This window comes from Musa acuminata, chromosome BXJ3-1, assembly GCF_036884655.1.
Source record: "Musa acuminata AAA Group cultivar baxijiao chromosome BXJ3-1, Cavendish_Baxijiao_AAA, whole genome shotgun sequence".
Classification (NCBI taxonomy): Eukaryota; Viridiplantae; Streptophyta; class Magnoliopsida; order Zingiberales; family Musaceae; genus Musa; species Musa acuminata.
In genome coordinates, this window is record NC_088349.1 from 37356515 (window position 1) to 37376611 (window position 20097).

Below are 20097 nucleotides of genomic sequence, written 5' to 3' on the forward strand. Positions count from 1 at the left end.
TTGAGGCCATCATCTTTCCCTTTTTTTTCCACTCTTTCTTATAACTCCAATAATCTCAAATAATCACAAGTAAAACAGTAATAGTAGATTGGCCAAGTTTGATTCATGAGAGTCAATCTGAACTGAAATATTACCTTTTTTCAAGTTTTTGTTCATGAAATTAGATTTGGAAGGTCAATGGTTTAATTGATAACTTTTTGCTTATTTTTTATATTATGTCATATTCCAGTGTGATCCTCTAATCCCTCTCAAAAACTCATTGAACAAAAAATCCCAAAAAATAATTCCCTTTTTGTAGATGTAAGTTTTTGATTTCTTAATTTATTTAAAAAGTTTAAATTGTGTTTCTATTTATTTGGGAAATTGCATGCAGATTTTTGCAATGTTGATAGTTTTTTTATATGAGCCCTTCTAAATTCGAAATATAAATACTTAACACATATATGTTATTGTAATTAATTTCATTAACTAAATTTAATTACTACTATTAATTCTAGATGCCAAAAATTAGCAACCATGAAAAGCCTAAAATTGAAAATGATACTAGTCAAACTACAGGAAATGCAAACATGATGTTAAGACAAAAGTTATAGTTCAGAGTAAAAGCCAGTATAAACATTCAAAATAGAAATATTTGGTAATTGAATATGAAAAAGACATACCAGCATTTAGACACGATATTCAGAACCTAAAAGAATTAAACCATATAATCAAAGTGAAATAGGAAAAATAAGCTCTTTAATGCCTCTATAAAGTTGATATTTTGAACTAATGTTTAAGAAATAGTTTAGTGTATCTCTATTGCAACACATAAGCTTCATTATTACTCAAGATATGCATACAAATCTCTTCATATTATAAATAGAAGATCCAATACCTCAAAAGGTTGGCCTCAGTTACCTCTATTGTGTAAAGATCTTTGGAGACCATGTTGAGCCAATTTTCTCTGCTCCAGACATCACTCTTCATTAGCAACCAACACTCAGCACAATTATACTTGTTCTGATATGAGAGGGATTGAAAACCTATCATTGACAAACACCAATGACAGTAGAACAGTTTGTTTATTTATATCCCCGGGATATTTTTCAAGTTTATCACATAAACCCAGTTACACTCCTATGAAATTCTTATAGTATAGAATGGAAATGAGGTAGTACACTTAATTATAACTTGGTTTCACAGAAATCATAGCCTCAGTTTTGCCTTAGCTTAAAGAAACCCATCTAGTTATCTGCCACAAGAAATCTGAATGAAGAAATTATAGTGCGGGTCTGCTTAATGCATCTTATTAGTGCACTTATAAGGATATTATGTATGAATGAGTTCTTCATCCACCCTTCTGGTCTTAAAGTTCCTAAATATTATGTCGATCTATATTTAAATGAATTTTGCAACTGTTGAATACCACCAAAATTAGAAACTGGGAGCCTTGATGATGAGATGCATTAGTCAATGGTCAGTCCAAACCACTGGAAAAATGATCCTTAACAAAGAGCATTTTTAGATTTCACTAATTCATATTGCTACAGATAATTCAAATAAGCTTTCCATTTTCCCATGGTCTCATTTTTCACATCAAGATTATAGGACTTCACCTCCAATAATCCTTTTCATTAAACTATAAGTCAATGTTCAGCACTCAAATGATAATGCTTAATTAATTGGCATGTTCAGCCAGAGAAATAAAGCATATGTTTGGTTCCCTTATCCATTAGCTTGGGCAATGTAATACCGAAAAATAATTTGGCAAGGTTCATTGAGTTAAATTTGTTAAGACTAACTATGAGACATGGTATCCAATAGAAAAAATGGGGGCACGATGGATTTATTAGTATAGAGTAAAATAATGTAACAATCATGAATTAGGTGCCAAAATTGAATAATCATAAATAAAAGCCTAAACTGAAAATGATACTTGTCAAACTACAGAAATGCCAAGATAATATAAGACAATGTAGGTTATAGTTCAGAGTAAAGGCAAGCATAAACATTTAAAAACAGCTAACTTGGTAGATTAATATTCCTGCCAAAGACATACCTGCACTCGAGGCAAAAGTGATTGTGATAGGACTGCAGACAGCATACTTAAAACCCCAAAAATAAACAATTAAAACATATGATCAAAGCAAAGTAGTGTACTTATAAGGAGATGAACAATTGAGAGTTCCTCTATGACCCATTGAAACACAAGATGGCACTGATTGAGAATGGATAAAATATGAAAGCAGTTCTTAACTCTGCTAGTGTTAGATCATTGGCTCAAAGCCTAAAATTGGATACTGCTGTCAAGTAACTCTTTTCTGAAAGACAAAATGCATAAGAAAATCTTATTATTTCTTGAGCTAATCTAAATGTAAAGAAGTAGCGAGAGGTGAACAAGTATGAAACAATGGTGTATGCAAGTCATCTATTTGGCACTCTGGTTGCTGAATAGATGTTATCAGGAAAATTTTGCACGATTTTTGTTTGAAAAGAAGCTGATTTTATTGCTCGTGGAATCAGAGGACAGATTTTGACTGTGTATCCACCTTTTTCACAATAAAAAGAAAAAAAATACCCATTTTCCTTGTTGCTGAGGAAGTTATCGCAGATGTTGCTGGTCTACTCTTGTTGCATCAGGTGCAGCAGCTCAGCGGAGGCCTCATAAAATGATCTCTATAATGATTTAATAATTAGCATAAAATGTTTTCAGAATTCTCACCAATAATATATATATATATATGTATATAATTTTTAAAGCAAAGGAGAAGAAGATAATCTCTCTCTCTCTCTAAACATCACGGGCAACTAATTTTGATATCAATTATCCTGTGAAAGAGCTGAGCAAGCCATGAAGTTGTTCTTCCTCCTCACAATAGATAGGCTTTTATTATTTGAAATATTATTATATCATTTTTATGTATAATTTAGAAATTATGTCAGATTTTAATGAGATTTAGAACATTACATTTGATTTATACATCATAACATTACAAGTATGTTGTACATATTAACATCCATTAGATAATAATTGTTATTCACTATGTTCACAATATACCATATAGCTTGTGTTTGAGATCAGATCTTAGAAAGTCCAGAACTTTTAAGTTGTTCTCTATTGTTTAAGTTTTTTTAATGACATCTTTTATGAAACTGCTAACCAAATTATTCACTTCTTTTTGTGCTTCAGTTTTCTTTCAAAAAAAAAAAAAAGAGATTTGCCATAAAGACTTCACAAAGAAAGTGTTTTATAATGTCTCTCACTCTCTCTCTCTACAAAAGAATTGAGCACTCTATAAAGTAAAATGGACTAACAAAATTTTGCTGCTCAAGAGATCAAATAACCAGGAAAACACAAAACAGAGGGAAGACCAGTACTGGGTGGAGTGCACCATCAAATAAAGTAGCATCCACCTCATCCCTACTTAGAGAGAAACATAGATTCAAATCATCCCAATTGCCTCCAACAATCTTCTGCTGCTACTTGGTGGAGTTTGGTGTCAAAATGAGGTGGCTTGAGTTCAAGAATTGGCAGGGATTTCATGGAGCAAATGACTCAACAATGTGATGTCAGGAGGCACAACCAGACCAAACAATGGTGTTCATGCTGATGTGTCTCATATGAGGGTGTAATTAGAGAACAACTGCATCAATAGCATTTCGTTGGAAAATCTACTCTCGATTGGCATTTCGTTGGGAAATCAGTAGCATTGACTCTTCTTTCACTTAGTTGTCACTTCCAAGTAGGTTCGCATCAGTAGCACTAAAGCGGACAATCTACTCTCGATTCACATTAGTAGCATTGACTCTTCTTTCACTTAGTTGTCACTTCCAAGTAGGTTCGCATCAGTTGTCACTTATTTCGATTGACATTTCGTTGAAAAATGAAGCGGACAATCTACTCTCAGTAGCACTGATCACCGTTGGTGAGGATTTGACAACTATTGTCTTTCATTATCTTCGAAGGGTCTTTGAACCTATGCAGAGCTCCTCTGCTAGATAGATAAAAGAATTGAGGTACTCGATTTCACCCATTCTCTTAAGAGTTGAGAAGGCAAAAGTTACTCGACTTCGCCCGCCTCCTCGAGGTTGTACTCCATAAATCGAGCTGGTTACTAACTTTTGCCTGCTCTTTCTCACACTTCTGAAATACTTGAAGTGTTTGCACTCCTTGCATTGAGTTACTTACTGTGATTCACATTCTCAATGCCATCGAACTTCTGGAATGCAAGAAGTTGTCACCCCAACTTGGAGTAAGTCTCTAATAGTTTTGGTTGCCTCTGGGATTGTACCGTCTTCTCCATCAACCCGACCGCCTACTCCACTGAGTAGCAAAGGTACAGCACCACGTACTGCCTGTTTCGTTCCTTGGTCATGCACTCTTGCATGATTCGAAGTCCTTCACTTTCGGCTATCTTGATGAATAGTTCATTGACACCGGTCTTACGAAGTTCCTTGGCCTCTGCCCTTCAGTCTTGTCTCAGTACTTGGAGATTGTCTCTGCATGCTCCACCTCCTCAACCCCTTTCAAGACCAAGCACTCTCCCTCCATGAGAGCAAGAGATCAATGACTTTCACGGAAGTCCCGTCTCTGCAGTACCATGGTGCTGCCATGCCCATGGCCCTACTATCCGTCACCTCACATCTGCATCCCTTTTCTTCACGATCAGTAGATATGTCTCTATGGCACTCCTCTAAGTCCACCTACATTCTAACTGATGCTTGATTTTGGGTAGCTAAGTCTCTCTAGAGTCGTTGTCGCTTCCTCGCACCCCTTTCGACCCTCTACTTCAATACCTCTGTGTTCTCCAAGCTCCCTTTGGTCGATGGAAAGACAGACTGCAACTCTAATGCATGGCCTCCACCATCTAGTTGTAGGGTTTGCACCGATTTTGTTCTCCTTAGCTTCCTTGGTAGCAACGTTTGCTTACTCAACCTTGTCCTCTGACTTGTCGAGCTCCCTTAAGCGAATATGGGCTCTAGAGCAGTCCAACTCTCCAACTGCTTCGATCATACCTCTACATGATCAAGTCCCTTCCATGGGACTCACTAGTATTTGCATTTGAACTTTTCCCTTGGTGGAACACAACCCCCATATGCTGATGACCAAGGCTTTCATCCGATGCAAAATTTGATGCACGCACGGAAGACCTACCTCTACGGTACCATGGCTTTCACTCTTTGAATCTACAGCCCTTCTTGCTGTCGTATTGTTCACCGAAGTGGAGCTTCCAGTAGCTCCAGATAATACCTCTGTATGATCTAGTCTCTCATGGGACTATGTCGTGTATATCGCATTGCCACGAACTGTTCCACCACGATCCGCTACCCCATGTCGCCTCCTGGTGACATCACTATTGCATTCTGATCCTTGTGGGAATAACTCGAATTGTGATCCCTCTATGTGTGGCCTCTGCCAATACATCACAGGGTCTTTTCCACCTTCGATTTTGTCCGCTCATTTGACAATCGACCTTCATCCACCCACTCTTGGGTCACACCTAGATGAAGCACCACTCTAGGACAATCCGTCGCCTAGTAGCTCCAGAAGTCCACCGACTTCGCTGCAATTAGTGCATCATTGTCTGGATCCTAGGCCTCTGCCCCTACCAGCACAATCTTCGCAGCACACTACTTCCTGCCTAGCAACTTGATTGGCAACACTGTGGCATATTCTTCAAGAGTACCCGCCTCCGCATCCTCTTGACCCGTGCCAAGGCCTTCTAAACTCAACTTCACCTCCGCAAGTTGAGTCGCCTTGGTTCCTCCATCAAATGCTTCAACGAGAGAAGGTGCATGTGCCTAGAAGCTCCCTTCGTCTTTGGCACCATGCAATATGAGTGCGCTCCGTCAGAATAAAGGACCCATGGAACAACATGATCCTGCTCTTGCCTCTGTAAGAGTTTAGGTCCTTGACCTCTGTCCAAGGAAAGCACTGTGCCTCCACTCCATGTTCCATCTTCTATGTTGGCTCCCTTCATGCGGCTTAGGTACTTCGTTAAGTTACACCCAAGTTGCTCCACTCCTCGTTTTTGCATTGAGTTGATGGTGGCCTTCGCGCCCACCATTCCACGGGTCAGCCCTCCCATTAAGTCTGATCTCCATATCGACTCCAAGTGTGTCTTCATTTGTGTTGCCTTAGGTCGCTCCCCCATTTGATCTCGCAATGAATCCACCAATGCATTCTCTCAAGCGAGATCATGCGATGACTTCTCGCCGCTCGCTCGGTCTATTAAGCTTCGTGGAGTTGTTGTTTGTTGAGGTACTCCTTAACATTTGCAGTTCATCACGAGATCATGCGTCCTCTTGCCTTGTGTCAAGGCTTTCTGAACCCAACTTCGCCTCCGCAAATTGAGTCGCCTTAGTTCCTCCATCAAATGCTTCTCCGAGATAAGGTGCATGTGCCCAGAAGCTCCCTTCGTATTTGGCACCATGCAAAATGAGTCCGCTCCGTCAGAATGAAGGACCCATGGAACAACATGATCCTGCTCTTGCCTTTGCAAGAGTTATGTCCTTGACCTTTGTCCAAGGAAAGCACTGTGCTTCCGCTCTATGTTCCATCATATATGCTGGCTTCCTTCATACAGCTTGGGTACTTCGCCAAGTTACACCCAAGTTGCTCCGCTCCTCGTTTTTGCATTGAGTTGATGGTGGCCCTCGCGCCCACCATTCCACGGGTCAGCCCTCCCTTGAGTCCGATCTCCATATCAACTCTAAGTGTGCCTTCATTTGTATTGCTTTGGGTCGCTCCCCCACTTGATCTTGCAATGCATCCACCAATGCATTCTCTTAAGCGAGATCATTCGATGACTCCTTGCCGCTTGCTCGGTCCATTGAGCTTCGTGAAGTTGTTATTTGTTGAGGTACTCCTTAACATTTGCAGTTCGTCCCACATGATTCTCCCTCTGGAGAGCCGGGACTTATCCCTCCTGTATAACTATCCCGTTGGAGCAACATCTCTCTTCGTTTCGGAGACCACCATCCCCTTGGACTACTCAGATTTGCTGAACAAACTGTGCATTGTTCTGTCTCCTGCAAACGCACTTGCTAGATTGCGACTCCACGTTAATACAGCCACCGTTACACCACTCAAGGCCTAGCAACATGAGGAACTTGTTGCACACTTTAGTCTCTTACGGAAGTATCCTTCAAGAGAAAGTTTCAATACTCCATAGCACCGAATTTCGGTCACCTTGGGATGGCCGTGAACATTCCATCGTCCGTATACAAGCCCATGTATGAGTACCGAATTCTTTGAGTTAGCAATTCCCCTCACCTCTGTAAGCTTTGCACAACTCTTTCGGTCGCTGAGCAACTCATTCCACCTTGCATGGTCTCATCCTTTACCAAGCACCTCGCTTGCCTTGAGCACCATCAAGTATAGTTGTCAACGTTGAGTCGTAGCTCAAACTCAGCCATCCCAACCTTTGTGCGCTCCGCATTCTTCCAAGCTTGCTTGTTCTCGTGATGCCTCTTGCGCGAAGGGTCGACCATTCCTCTTAATGCTAATCTTAGATGCCCACTCCTCCGAGCGACTCCTTTTCCCTATATCTCCATACTCGTTTTCCCCCAAACGGTTGCGCGTGTGCTGAATGCCCTCAACGCAACCCCGCTAGGTCCCCCACGTTTGCATGCTAAGTGTTTCTATGAGTGCTTGTCCCGCTCTGATACCATCTGTAATGGACTTATCTAGTTTTGCCTAAGTCGTGCGGCACCCTTGCGTGTCCGTCCGCAAAGGTCAGCCTCCCCGAAGCCTCCCATGGTCCCTTAGGATCTACAAAAGATAAAATGGGTTAGAGAGAACACCTCACTTGGGATCAACAAGTAAACATTCCAGGAAACACTAAATTACAAACAAACTTTACAAGCTCGGAACAGTTGCACAACAAAGGATCAAAATGGTCCACTATAGACCGAAAATCTCTCACAAGTGTCCATATGACACAACCTTTATTTACAAGTCTAAAGCGGCCACCAAGCCAACTAAAATAAGACTATTAAACCTTCGGTCACCCCTCTAAATGCTGTTAAAAACATTAACATACCAAAAGACATGGACATACATAAGCATTAAATCAAACATCCTGTTTAGAAGTTTATCCGTGACAATGCGTCAACGACCAATTAGCAATTCCAGTAGGATCCACTATCTACAGGATGTCGAAATGTCCTATCTGGTTATTGATACTATAAAATTCCCAGATAAGCCATTACTCAGGAAAGCCAAAATGTAAAATGATCTAATGTACTTACATTCAATAGAGTTGGAAGATAGTGTTCATCAGCGTAGCAATTGCGATTATCAAAACCTGGCTGAGGTCAAGAAATAGGCAAAAATAGCAATCAGAATTGCTGATTGATCAATCTGAGGGAGCAGCCATTGAGTGACTTAACACACAAACATTTATTTACATTCAAAAGAAACAAAGTGCCAAAGAAGAAGAGAACATGATGATTCTTAAGTAGGCATTATGCATCAAAACTTGGATCTCCTATAGTCCAGCCCATGAATCTAATATATTACAATGTATCATAGCAAAATGGGGCTCAATTTTCCTTCTAGACTTCAATTCTTTTATTATATTTCTAATTTTAGAGATTTAAGATACCCCAACCATAAAAATTATGTGGACAAATGTATGATTCCCACAAAGGCTTCACAATGCAAGAAATTCTCTCCCACAAAAATTGACCACAAATCACTCGAGCATCACATCTTCAGCTAACCAAGTTCGGCGAGCCTAAATACCAGATTTTTAACAGAATACTAGCAAATTAGGTATATCAAGAAAATCACAACCAATTCACACCCTAAACACTAAAAATATTCACCAATCCGAGATCATGCGACCAAACCAAAATCATTAAACTAGCAAAACTAACTAGCAAAACTAACCTTGTTGTGCATAAGAATGGCAAATTTCAGTTCTAGTTGATCCTTGTCGACAAAAGATAGGATCCTAACGTAGTACTCCGTTCCGACCGATGACGAAACAATGGCAAGGTTCTCGTCGATGAGCTCCTCTAGGTTTTCGATGCTCATCGACGACTCCCGGAGATCATCGAACTTGGAGCGGTCCTCCTCGTTCTTCTCCTCCAAGGGACGGAGGCGCTCCTGGTTGGCGGCGAACTCCTCCTCCTTGAGGTAGTCCTTGACGTGCTCAACCTTGAGGATGCGGAGGCGACACTTAGACAGCGAGGTCTAAGTGTCATATTGCAAAATGACGCGCTTCTGTCCTTCTGATTGTCATTCAGGTTTTCAGCAGAATAGAACTGTCCACCAGCAATCAGGCCACAAAACTCATAAATGTTATTGAAAATTGCACCAATATACCTTGTGTCATCAGAATAATATACATAGTACTTTCCACTTAAGACACAAGTCTTGGCATGCTCCACAAGACTCTCCCACATCTTATTAGACATACCACTTCCAAGAACCTACATTGTGAAGTAAATTAGATCCACAAACAGTGGAGGTAATAAGAGACTCATTACAGCAAACAAGAAAACCAAAAACTTACCTTGTGGAGTTTCTGGGGATCCCTAACAACAAGTCTGAGAAAGTCTTCAACTATAAAGAGTCCATATTTATTCAACCTCTTGTGGAATGAACCATCCTTACCAATCTTTTCCAATCTCCAGACTTCATCTTTCAATTCAGGTGGATAGTGTTTCTTGTACACTATAAACATCAGAAAGAAAACTTAGGAAAATGGAGAAAAAGAAACCAAAGATAGTGCAAAGCTGACCTACATTCCCCTCTGTGGTCCTTCACAGTGAAAGCTTCTGTTTTCGCTTCACGGACTCGAATACCATCACAAAAACCTGAAGCAATCTTCAGTCCAAGCCAAAATTTCCTACTCCGTATCCAACTAGAATTGTTTGGAAATGTGAGCTCTCCAAAGGTTCCTACACCTTCTTTCGATGAGACGTATAAGTCTCCAGTCAAAAGAGGCCTTTTTCCTTCGCGTTCTTTCACTACATGACTGTCAAGCTCTTCTTCTGTCCAATCATCATTGTCTTCATTGCTAAAATCACCCTCAAGGACTACAACTTCTAGTTTTGCAGACGACTCAGGTACTGATGTGACAACATGGCTAGTATTTGCATCAATCAACACAACATAAATTTCAGCTCCCTGTTCCCCTTCTACTTTTCCTCCAGTAAAATGGGATAAGGATAGTCTTGTCCGGAAATGAAGCTGGAGATTTCTTCAGGACCTTCAATTTGCTTCGGTGAAGACCTTCATTTCTTGAATTCAGATGAATCCTAAAAAAGTATTACATAAGTAGAAATTATTCATGTAAAGAATTTTCATAGTTGGTTAAACCATAATTTCCCACCAACTGTGAACACTGAGATAAACTTGATAAATTGGAGAACAAGAAGATTGAAGCAAAACAACAAGCCTTCTTGAATAATGATAGTCTTTATTCATAAAGCACCTAATCCAGGAATCGAAACAAGCATAAATAGTCAAAGATGCATATTAGGCATAGGATAACTCATATGTCCAAGTGGCAGGGCTGAGTTGCAGTACCAATTCTGAAATTTGATGATTCCAAGAATACCCTTAAAACTATTAAATCTGGAAAATTACCAAATCTACCCCTCAGAGAAATGATACTGCAACAATGACCTTCTCAAAGGCCAGAAGATGAATTGGTGAACTTCTTATAGGCTAGATGATGAATCAGTTCTTTACTATCGGTTGATAAAAATGAAGCTAATATTTCTTCAAACAATAAGCAACAAACTGAAGGAAATAATCTTTCTTAGATGTGCACATCAATTACTGGGAAACATCACAACTAACAAGCAAAGACTAACAAGATGGACTGAAATTGAATGGCTTGAATATGATAAAGCAAGTCTTAAAGTTAGGTTTGTGCAGAGTTCTATTAATTCTTGTTTGAGTTAATTAGATTAATTGGCCTATTCTCAATTTACAAGGCAATATTATCACAACTTTAGAACATCTTCACAAAGCTAGATATCATTAGACATGAGCTTATTTAGTTGTATTCCACTTATGAAATTTTTGTAATTGATTGGGCACTTTCTGATTATGATCTTTATCCGATTTGGTCAACTACCTTTATTACCTACTTTTATCCCTAAGGACTCCTATCTTTTATAGGAACAGTATGTGGTTAGACTTAAAACAGAAAGATGTGCAGCAAAGATCATTCTTACAGAATGCATTTTCATCAAACAAATTTGGTAACCCAGTCATAACTTACTCTTTGTTCTCCTCATGTTTCACTGCTTTCGTCATACTCCATTATTTCTGCTGTAACAGAAAAGTTTGTTCCTGTTTTCTTATAACTTATTACCTTGCAGACTTTTGCTTCATATTGCTGTTTGTGATGTAATGCACTCTTCACTTACTATAGTCTCCCCAAAGCTTTTTTTGCTAGACTTTATGCAGCTTTTTTTGCTAAACCAAGCAAATGTTAATAATTTTGTTTTCCTTTTAATATAAGATACATAAAATTCTCAGTAGGAAAATAACATCAGGATAGGTTTTGAGACAATTCTGTTAAAGACTATTGAACACTACCTTTCAAAACCCAATATATACATTTGCACCATTTATCTCATTGAGGCCTGTCAACAACTTAATGTTATTGCCTCTATTGCAATAATTAGGTTAAATATGTTGCCCCTCCCTAACCTCCATATAGGCATGAGACTCATGCCTATATATGTCTATAGTAGCTTCTGAAAAATAGACTACAATCAGAATGGCCATAAATTAAAATTCTAGCAATCAGACTCTAGGACAACAATTTAAAAATCATAATATACAGCTGTTATCTGTCTCAACCATCCTTCATTTCATTAAATTTAAACACTTGTTGTGCAGCCTGTAACAAGTTCACAAGAAACTTGACATGCTTTCAGATATTTTACCGGAAAGATTGTATCAGAAAGCATGGCAACATAACTATTTGGTTATAACATCTTAGTCACTTATAATTCCATGCAGAGGAAAAAAAATCCAAAATAAGTTCATTCTCAAAGAATCCATCTGATTCATGATGTATGATGTCATAATATGTCTTACCTTCCACCAATTTTTGGAGGACATAGCTTTGCTAAGGCTCGTTCAACTTCTTCACTGACCTAATGAAGCACCATACAGCATCAGATTGTCAAGAAGAAACATCAGATATTGCTAATAAATAGGGTCCATTCAGAATATAGAACTTCGAGACCAAAAAATTGAAAGTTCATAGAAGGTGAGTTATCAATGTCATAGAAAAAGATCGAGAATAATTTTTAGGGGCCATGTTTCAACATCCAACAGAATGAGAAAACAACACAATTACGGAATAAAGAAATGAAGTTTTACAAATCACAACATATATCCAAAGCAATCAGACAAAAAGAAAGAGATACTTTACACTAACTTAAGAATAAAAGGATTCAAACAATCTTAAGCATTAATTATCTGACCAAACTATAGATAGATTTACAAATTAGCCGAATGCAATTTTTAGAGACTGAAAACCACTCATAGAGAAGACTTAGCATCCCAATGAATAGGAAAGGACTCAGGTTGTCTGGTTGTCAGTCACCAACAAGAGGCAATCGCTTTTGCAGATCTCTTTCTCTCTATAGAATCTCAAGATGAGAGAAATATCTGCTACATGAGCAATTTAACTATAGTATATTACACATGTAATTTAGAGGTGTCACTCAAATTCTTCCAAACAAACATCATTTACATAGAAAGTCAACACGACATGACTTAACTTTAAATACTAATCAAGATTAAAAAAATAGAGCTTATCTTCTTTTATTATTTGATTGAATAAGTTCCTTGTGTACACAAACAAACTAGTTAAAAAATGTATTATCTCAAATAATGGTGTCAAAGATGTATTTATACAATAATCAGATGTCGCACTGGAAAATCAAATTGAGAAATGATAACATGGGCATGTTGTGGATTCTTCAAGTGCAAATTCTTTAATGAAATTAAGTAACTTAAATTGGCAGATCATAGAATGCTGGAAAATGATTTTAAGAAAACTCTGGTGTGGAATAAGTTTTAAGCTCTCTTACAACTCTTCGAAGAATGGGCTCCAATGATGAGCAAATTTTCTGCAGACTGTCCATTTTCAAAGCTTCAACAATCACACTGCAAAGAGTACAAAATACTGAATGATGACACAAAACAACTAGATAAATTAAGAACTACTTTCCAAAGATGTTGCTAGATTGGCAAAAATACAAGTGCCAAGCAAGGATTTGAAGAAAGAAGATACTTTTGCTTCAAATAAATCCTAGAGTAGAATACCATCTCGCATGAAATATATAGTTATTACTTATTAGCACTTTAAAAGATTACCAATGAAAGAAAATATTGCGACCATCTTTCCCCTCTCCTGATTCTCAACATCCTTCACGCTTTTAATTTCTTAACTCTTAAGCATTTGTTTGTATTGAAACCCAAGAATAATTGTTCACATTAACATCATTGTTAAGTAACCCAAGGATTGTTGTCTCGTATGACCACCGGTATCGGTCCCTAGCCAGACCGATATGTACTAGTTGGTATGTGTATCGACATGTTGTACACTAGTATGTACCGAAGACTCAAAGAGGAAAAAGGAGATGAGAAAGGCACAGATGGCAGTGGAGAAAGAGGAGGAAGTTGAAGTAGGTAGGAAGAAGAGGAGGTGATGGAGGAAGAGGAGGAAGATAAAAGGATAAGAGAAGGAGAAAGGAGGAAGAGAAAGAAAGAAGATGAGATGGTGGAGGAAGAGGAAGGGAAACAAGAAAGACGTGGAGAAAGTGGTGAAGGAAGCAGTGATTTAAAAAGGCGCTTGGGCGCTCGCCTAGGCGCTCGGGCGAGGCGAGGCGAGGCCCGAGCGCCTCGCTTCACTTCCAGGCGGCGCGCTTCAAAGAGGTGCTGCTTGGGTGCTCGCCCGAGCCTAGGCGCTGGACGCTTTGGGCGAGTGCCTGGGTTAAACCAGGCGACCGAACCAGGATTTTAGGTCCGGTTCGGTCTTGGTGCTTTAGTTGGTTCAATCGAACCAACTAAAACCGATATCAGTTGTCGTTGCCCAACCCTAACCCTGCTCGTTGCCGCTCCCGCTCCCGCTCCCGCTGCTCGCCGCTGTCGCTGCTCGCTACCACTACCGCTGTCGCCGCTCTTGCTGCTCGCCGCTCCTACTCCCACTCCCGCTCCCGCTGTCGCCGCTGCCGCTTCCTCTTTTCTCAGTCAGCACCCCCTTACACTCCTCTTCCTTCTTCTCCTTCTGTATACTGTTAACAGTATACTGTATACTGTTAATAATAGAGTAATAATAGTATTTGTATTTATTAGATTAATAATATATTATTTTGATTTTAATACTATTAATTTTTATTTATTTGAAATTATTGTTAGGTTTCAAGATAAATGGCAAGTATACAGAGCAACTCAATAGAGTCTCCAATAGCATCAAAAAAAGATCCTGCATGGAGTTATAATTATCTGAAGGATCCGAAAGATCCTAATGCAGTGACTTGCATATTCTGCGATAAGACTACTAGAGGTGGTATTTTTCGTGCAAAACAACACCTAGTAGGAAATTTCAAGAATGCAGTAGCTTGCAAAAAGTGTCCACCTGAGGTAAAAGAAGAGTTGCTGAGTTATATGAATGAAAAAAAGACACAAAAGAATGAATCTTATAGGAATTTACCAGAAGACAATGTTGAACATCTCAGGGACGAAGAAGAAGATTATTTTATGAGTATTAACTCAAGTGGAAAAAAAGTATACGACAAAAGAGGAAAAGAAGTTATGAGTACTAAAAAGGGTAAAAAAGGACCGATGGATCTATATATGTTTCAAGGATCCTAGAAACAACAAGGGCAAGCAGGAGGCTCAAAATTTAGACAAACAAATATAAGTGATGCTTGTGATAAAAAATAAGAGGAAGAACAATTCAGCACATTGCTCGCTTCTTCTATCAGGCTGGTCTTCCCCTTATTACAACTCGTTTAGACAGTTTTAAGGATATGATTGAAGCTATTGGAAGATATAGTGCAGGATTAAAACCTCCAAGTTAATATTATGAGATGCGAGTTCCATTGTTGCAAAAAGAGTTGAATTATACAAATGACTTACTAAAGGGTCATAAAGAATCATGGGCAACACATTGTTGCTCTATTATGTCAGATATTTGGATTGACAGGAGGCGCAGGAGTATAATTAATTTTATGGTTAATTGTTCTTTAGGGACTATGTTTGTAAAGTCAATAGATGCTTCATCTTTTGTAAAATCTAGAGACAAGATATATGATTTACTTGACAACTTTGTGAAAGAAATTAGAGAACAAAATGTCGTTCAAATCATAATCAACAATGAAAGCAACTATGTATTAGCTGGTAATATTAATCTTTTAAATTTTTTAATTATTTTATCTTCAATTAAATGTGTTAAACTCTTAAGTCTTATCATTTTTGTTATCATTTGTCTCAAGTAAATTGCTTGAAACAAAAAGACAACACTTATATTGGACTTCATGTGCAGCACATTGTATTAATTTAATGTTGGAGAATATTGGAAAGATCTTAGACATCAAGAAAACCCTAGAAAGGGCAATTTTTGTTGTTGGATTTTTTTATAATCATATTGGGGCTTTGAATATGATGAGAGAATTTATAGGGAATAAAGAATTAGTGAGATATGGTGTCACCCGATTTGCTACTTCATTCTTGACATTATAGAGCGTGTATCGTCAAAAACATAATCTGAGAAATATGTTTACCTCTGAGAAATGGGTGACAAGCAAATAGGCAAAAGAAGCAAAAGGCAAGAGGGCTACTGATATCATCTTAATGCCATCCTTTTGGAATCATGTAGTTTATACATTAAAGGTAATGAGCCCTTTTGTTCGAGTCATTCGGTTGGTGGATAATGAAAATAAGTCTGTAATGGGATATATTTATGAGGCTATGGATAGAGCAAAGGAGACGATTAAAAGGTTTTTTAATGAAAATGAAGAAAAATATGAGAAAATTTTTACAATCATTGATGAAAGATGGAATTGTCAATTTCATCGTCCCTTACATGCAGCAGGATATTATTTGAACCCTGAATTCTTTTATAAAATTAAATTTGTTGGGTTTGATACATAAGTTTTGGATCGGTTATATCAGTGCGTTGCAAGATTAGTTCCCAGCCTTGAGGTTCAAGATAAGATTATTCATGAATTATCTTTATATAAAAATACCGAAGGTCTTTTTGGAATTCCAATGGTCGTTCGATCCAGGACAACTACGTCTCCAAGTATTAATAATTTGATATAATTAATTTCATATATATTATGTTACTATGTTATTGCTAATAATAACATAAATTTTGTAGCTGAATGGTGGAGTCTATTTGGAAACTTCACTCCGAACTTACAGCAATTTGCTATCAAAGTACTTAGTTTGACATGTAGTTCTTCGGGTTGTGAGCGAAACTAGAATATCTTTGAACATGTAAGGATCACTAAATATTTTTATTTTAATTAATTAATTTATTTAGATAGATATATTAATATATTTTTAAATTATATGACATGACAGATTCACTCAAAGAGAAGAAATCAGTTGGAACATCAACGATTGCATAATCTTTTTTACATAAAGTATAATTAAGCTTTGAAAGCTCATCATGATTTGTAAAATAGAATCGATTCAATCTCATCGTAAGATATTGATGATTCAAATAAGTGGTTGGTAGGGGAAATGGGTGCTAACTTGCAAGATGCCGAAGACGAGCTTGTATTTGAAGATGATAGATTGACATAAGGAGATGTGGCAAGAGCTTCAGGTGCTGAAGAATTACAAACATATATAAGACAGATGACAAAGAGAAAAATGAGTGCAAAATCATCAAGCTCGGCTCCTGCTATTATTGAAGACATAGAGAATTAAACATATTTTGATTAAGAGGAAGAAGTCGAAGGACAAGAGGAAAAAGACGAATTTAATGAAGATAATTTATGTGAAAATTACGATAATATTGATTATGATGAATGACTTTGATGTAAAATTTTATTATTTTGAATGTTAAAACTTTTTATTATTATGACATTGTGATTTTGTATCTTAGATTTTCTTAATTTAATAGCATATTTTTATTTAAAATTTTAAATAATTATATTTATTAATTATATTATATATTTTTATATTTTAGCCCTCGCTTCGCTCGGGCAAGCGCCTAGCACCTCGGGCGTTTTTGGACCTTGGCGCCTAGCGCTTTTTAAATCACTGGAAGGAAGATGAAAGCAAAGAGGAGGAAGCAAACTCAGAATTAGTGGCACATGGTGCGCACTATGAGCAGCATGTGCGCGACGACAACTGATAGCAGGCAGCTCGTGGGCAAAGAGGGCTCGCATTCTAAACCATTTAATAAATAGTTTTTTTTTGTAATAAGTTAGATCAAAACACCCAAAACAAGGGGGGTCCGCGTATCTATTCAGAGACTGCTAAACACCGCCCATCTCATACCGGTCTAAACAAAACAACATCCCATAAATTAACCCACAAGAAATCTTACAGTCCATTCTGCTAGTTTTTGACATTCTACATCTTTCTTTGATATCAATGTAACTAAAGTCATGCATATCATGAGTACAAACCAAAACTCTTTCTACTGATGGGGTATACACCCAGTCTCATGGAAAATGAGGGCTAATTAGATACAATTTCAGAAATGGTAATTTATCATGAGATCTTACTACTGCTATATGAATATGTAGATTCCAAATATCCAAGAACAGAACCACGTAGCATGCTTGCATTGTTAAACTCCTAACTTTACAGGAATATTAGTTTTAGATTTACCTCATGATGTTTTCATGTAACAAAAAATCCTTTCCCCGTAACAAAATAAAGTTCCACAGGATATTAATGTTAAATGTGCTACTTGTCCTATGCAGAAATTTGGTCAAAATGGTTTAGCGCTATCAAGACAAACATTTCGACACAATTAAATCAATATTTGAACTACATTATACCAACAAAAACACTATAATCCAACTATTTAGGGTCAATTATGTGAATTATTTCCCATCATTGACGTCTGAGTATAATCATCAAACAATAAGGTAAAAGCTTAATTGGTTCAGAAACATTCAATCAGATCTTCGTCATGTGGCAAATCCCAAATATTAAATGTGCAAATATAATAAATTCAAATAATTATAATACAATCCACATAATTGAGGTGAGAGGAAAGAAACATGCAAAAAAAGCAAAAAAGATAAAGATAAAAACGATCTTTAAGCTCCAACTTAGGGGCATCAAAGTCACCTGGAAATAGTCTTTGCTTGAAGTGTGAGCAATTGTACCTAAAGGCAGAATGAATCTAGTGAATTAAGAGAGACGAAAACTACTGAACAACATAGATCAATAAAGAGAGACCAAAACACTTGTGTAAAGATTTGCCAAATAACCAAAGGGAATAAGGCCGGCAAAAGCAAAGACTAGTGGTCTAAAACTCAATGGAATTAGCACGACCTACAAGTTTCAACAAGAATAAACTGATTTATCTTTTTGATGTCTAAAACTTGCTCAATATCAGACATGATATGGTTTAGACAACAATATCTTGAAGGTTAGTGGTCCACAGTGGCAATAACAAATACCTGAGACCACTTGCTCATGCGGCAATTAAACATTCCGAGAAAAACTGCGAGTGAATTAGTGATCCTTCTTTATGCTTTAGCCAAAACACAAAAGATCAATAGTTCAATTTAGTCAGCATGAATCCTGACCCTTTCTGGAAATGTCATGTGCCAACACAGTGAATCAATGTATATTTTGTCCCATTTCAATTTCCATTTGTGACAAGTTGAAGTCCCACCTACTGAATTGCCATTCTAGTTTATCTTTCGTATTTCCTGAAAAAGACATGTTCCAACATGAAACAATTTAGCATATACTTTTGATTTCAAACTAATTACATATTACCTCCCATAGTTAGCTACCTTTAGCATCTCGGTCCTTACACTTCAGAAATTTACATTGGCATCCCTATAGTTACGAAAGTGAAACATCTAAGTCAATTTACCCATACACCATTAATTTTACCGATATAAATATAAAAATAAAGAGCAAAAATGTACTCTTAATGTTCCAGTTGGTCATGGCAAACAACGTCAGTGGTGGCAAACGGCAACGCCACGGGTGACTATTGTGGATGAGGAGAACGACGATGAAAGATAAGGGTCGCTATGCATCTACATCGACGTCGACGCAGTTGCCGAGCGGGAAAAGGGTCACCGATGCAGATGTAAGGTGACGCTACTCGGCATATGCATCGATGGCCCTTTTGCTCGGCAACTACGTCGTGCCGACGTAGATGCAAAGTGGCATCACTCAACATCTGCATCGACGACCCTTGCAGATGCAAAGTGATGTCGCTAGGCAACTACATCAATGTCGACGTAAATGTAAAGCAACGTCACTCGGCAACTGCATCGACGTCGACGCAAATACAGAGCGACGTCACTCGACAACTACGTCGGTCGCTCTGCATTTGCGTCGACGCCTACGCAGATGCAGAGCGACACCGCTTTGCATCTACGTCAACGCTGATGCAATTGCCAAGCGACGAAAGAGCCACCAATGCAGATGCTGAGCAACCCTTTAGCCACTCGACAATGCCAACGACGCCGACGCCGACGCCGATGCCGATTCAGAGGCACTCTTACCTCTCACCGCTACTCTCCTCATCCACAATAGCCACTCGCAACCCCCAACAATGCCACCATCCGCCACCACCGACGTCATCCACCATCGTCAACTAGAATGCTAAAATTACCTTTTTGTCTTTTGTTTTTGTATTTCCATCGATAAAACAAACAACGTTATGGTAAATAGACCTAAATGTTTATTTTCGTAATTATAGGGATGCCAACGAAACTTTTTAAAGCATAAGGACCGAGATGCTAAAGGTAGTTAAATACAAGGGGTATTCTGTAATTAGTTCTTTGATTTCTTAAAACATAAAAAACACACCACATTTATATAAAAGGTATGTGATTACAACTTGGGCATGAAGATGCACAATATTTCTCAAAAGATTATTTTTGTTAAACCATTTTTGTTATCCA

The 20097-nt window shown here is 38.0% G+C and overlaps 1 pseudogene; it reads right to left on the reverse strand.

Moving 5' to 3' along the window:
* Nucleotides 1–272: 272 nt before the first annotated feature.
* On the reverse strand, nt 273–19781 carry LOC135629252 (calmodulin-binding protein 60 D-like; annotated as a pseudogene).
* Between the last annotated feature and the right edge of the window lie 316 nt (nt 19782–20097).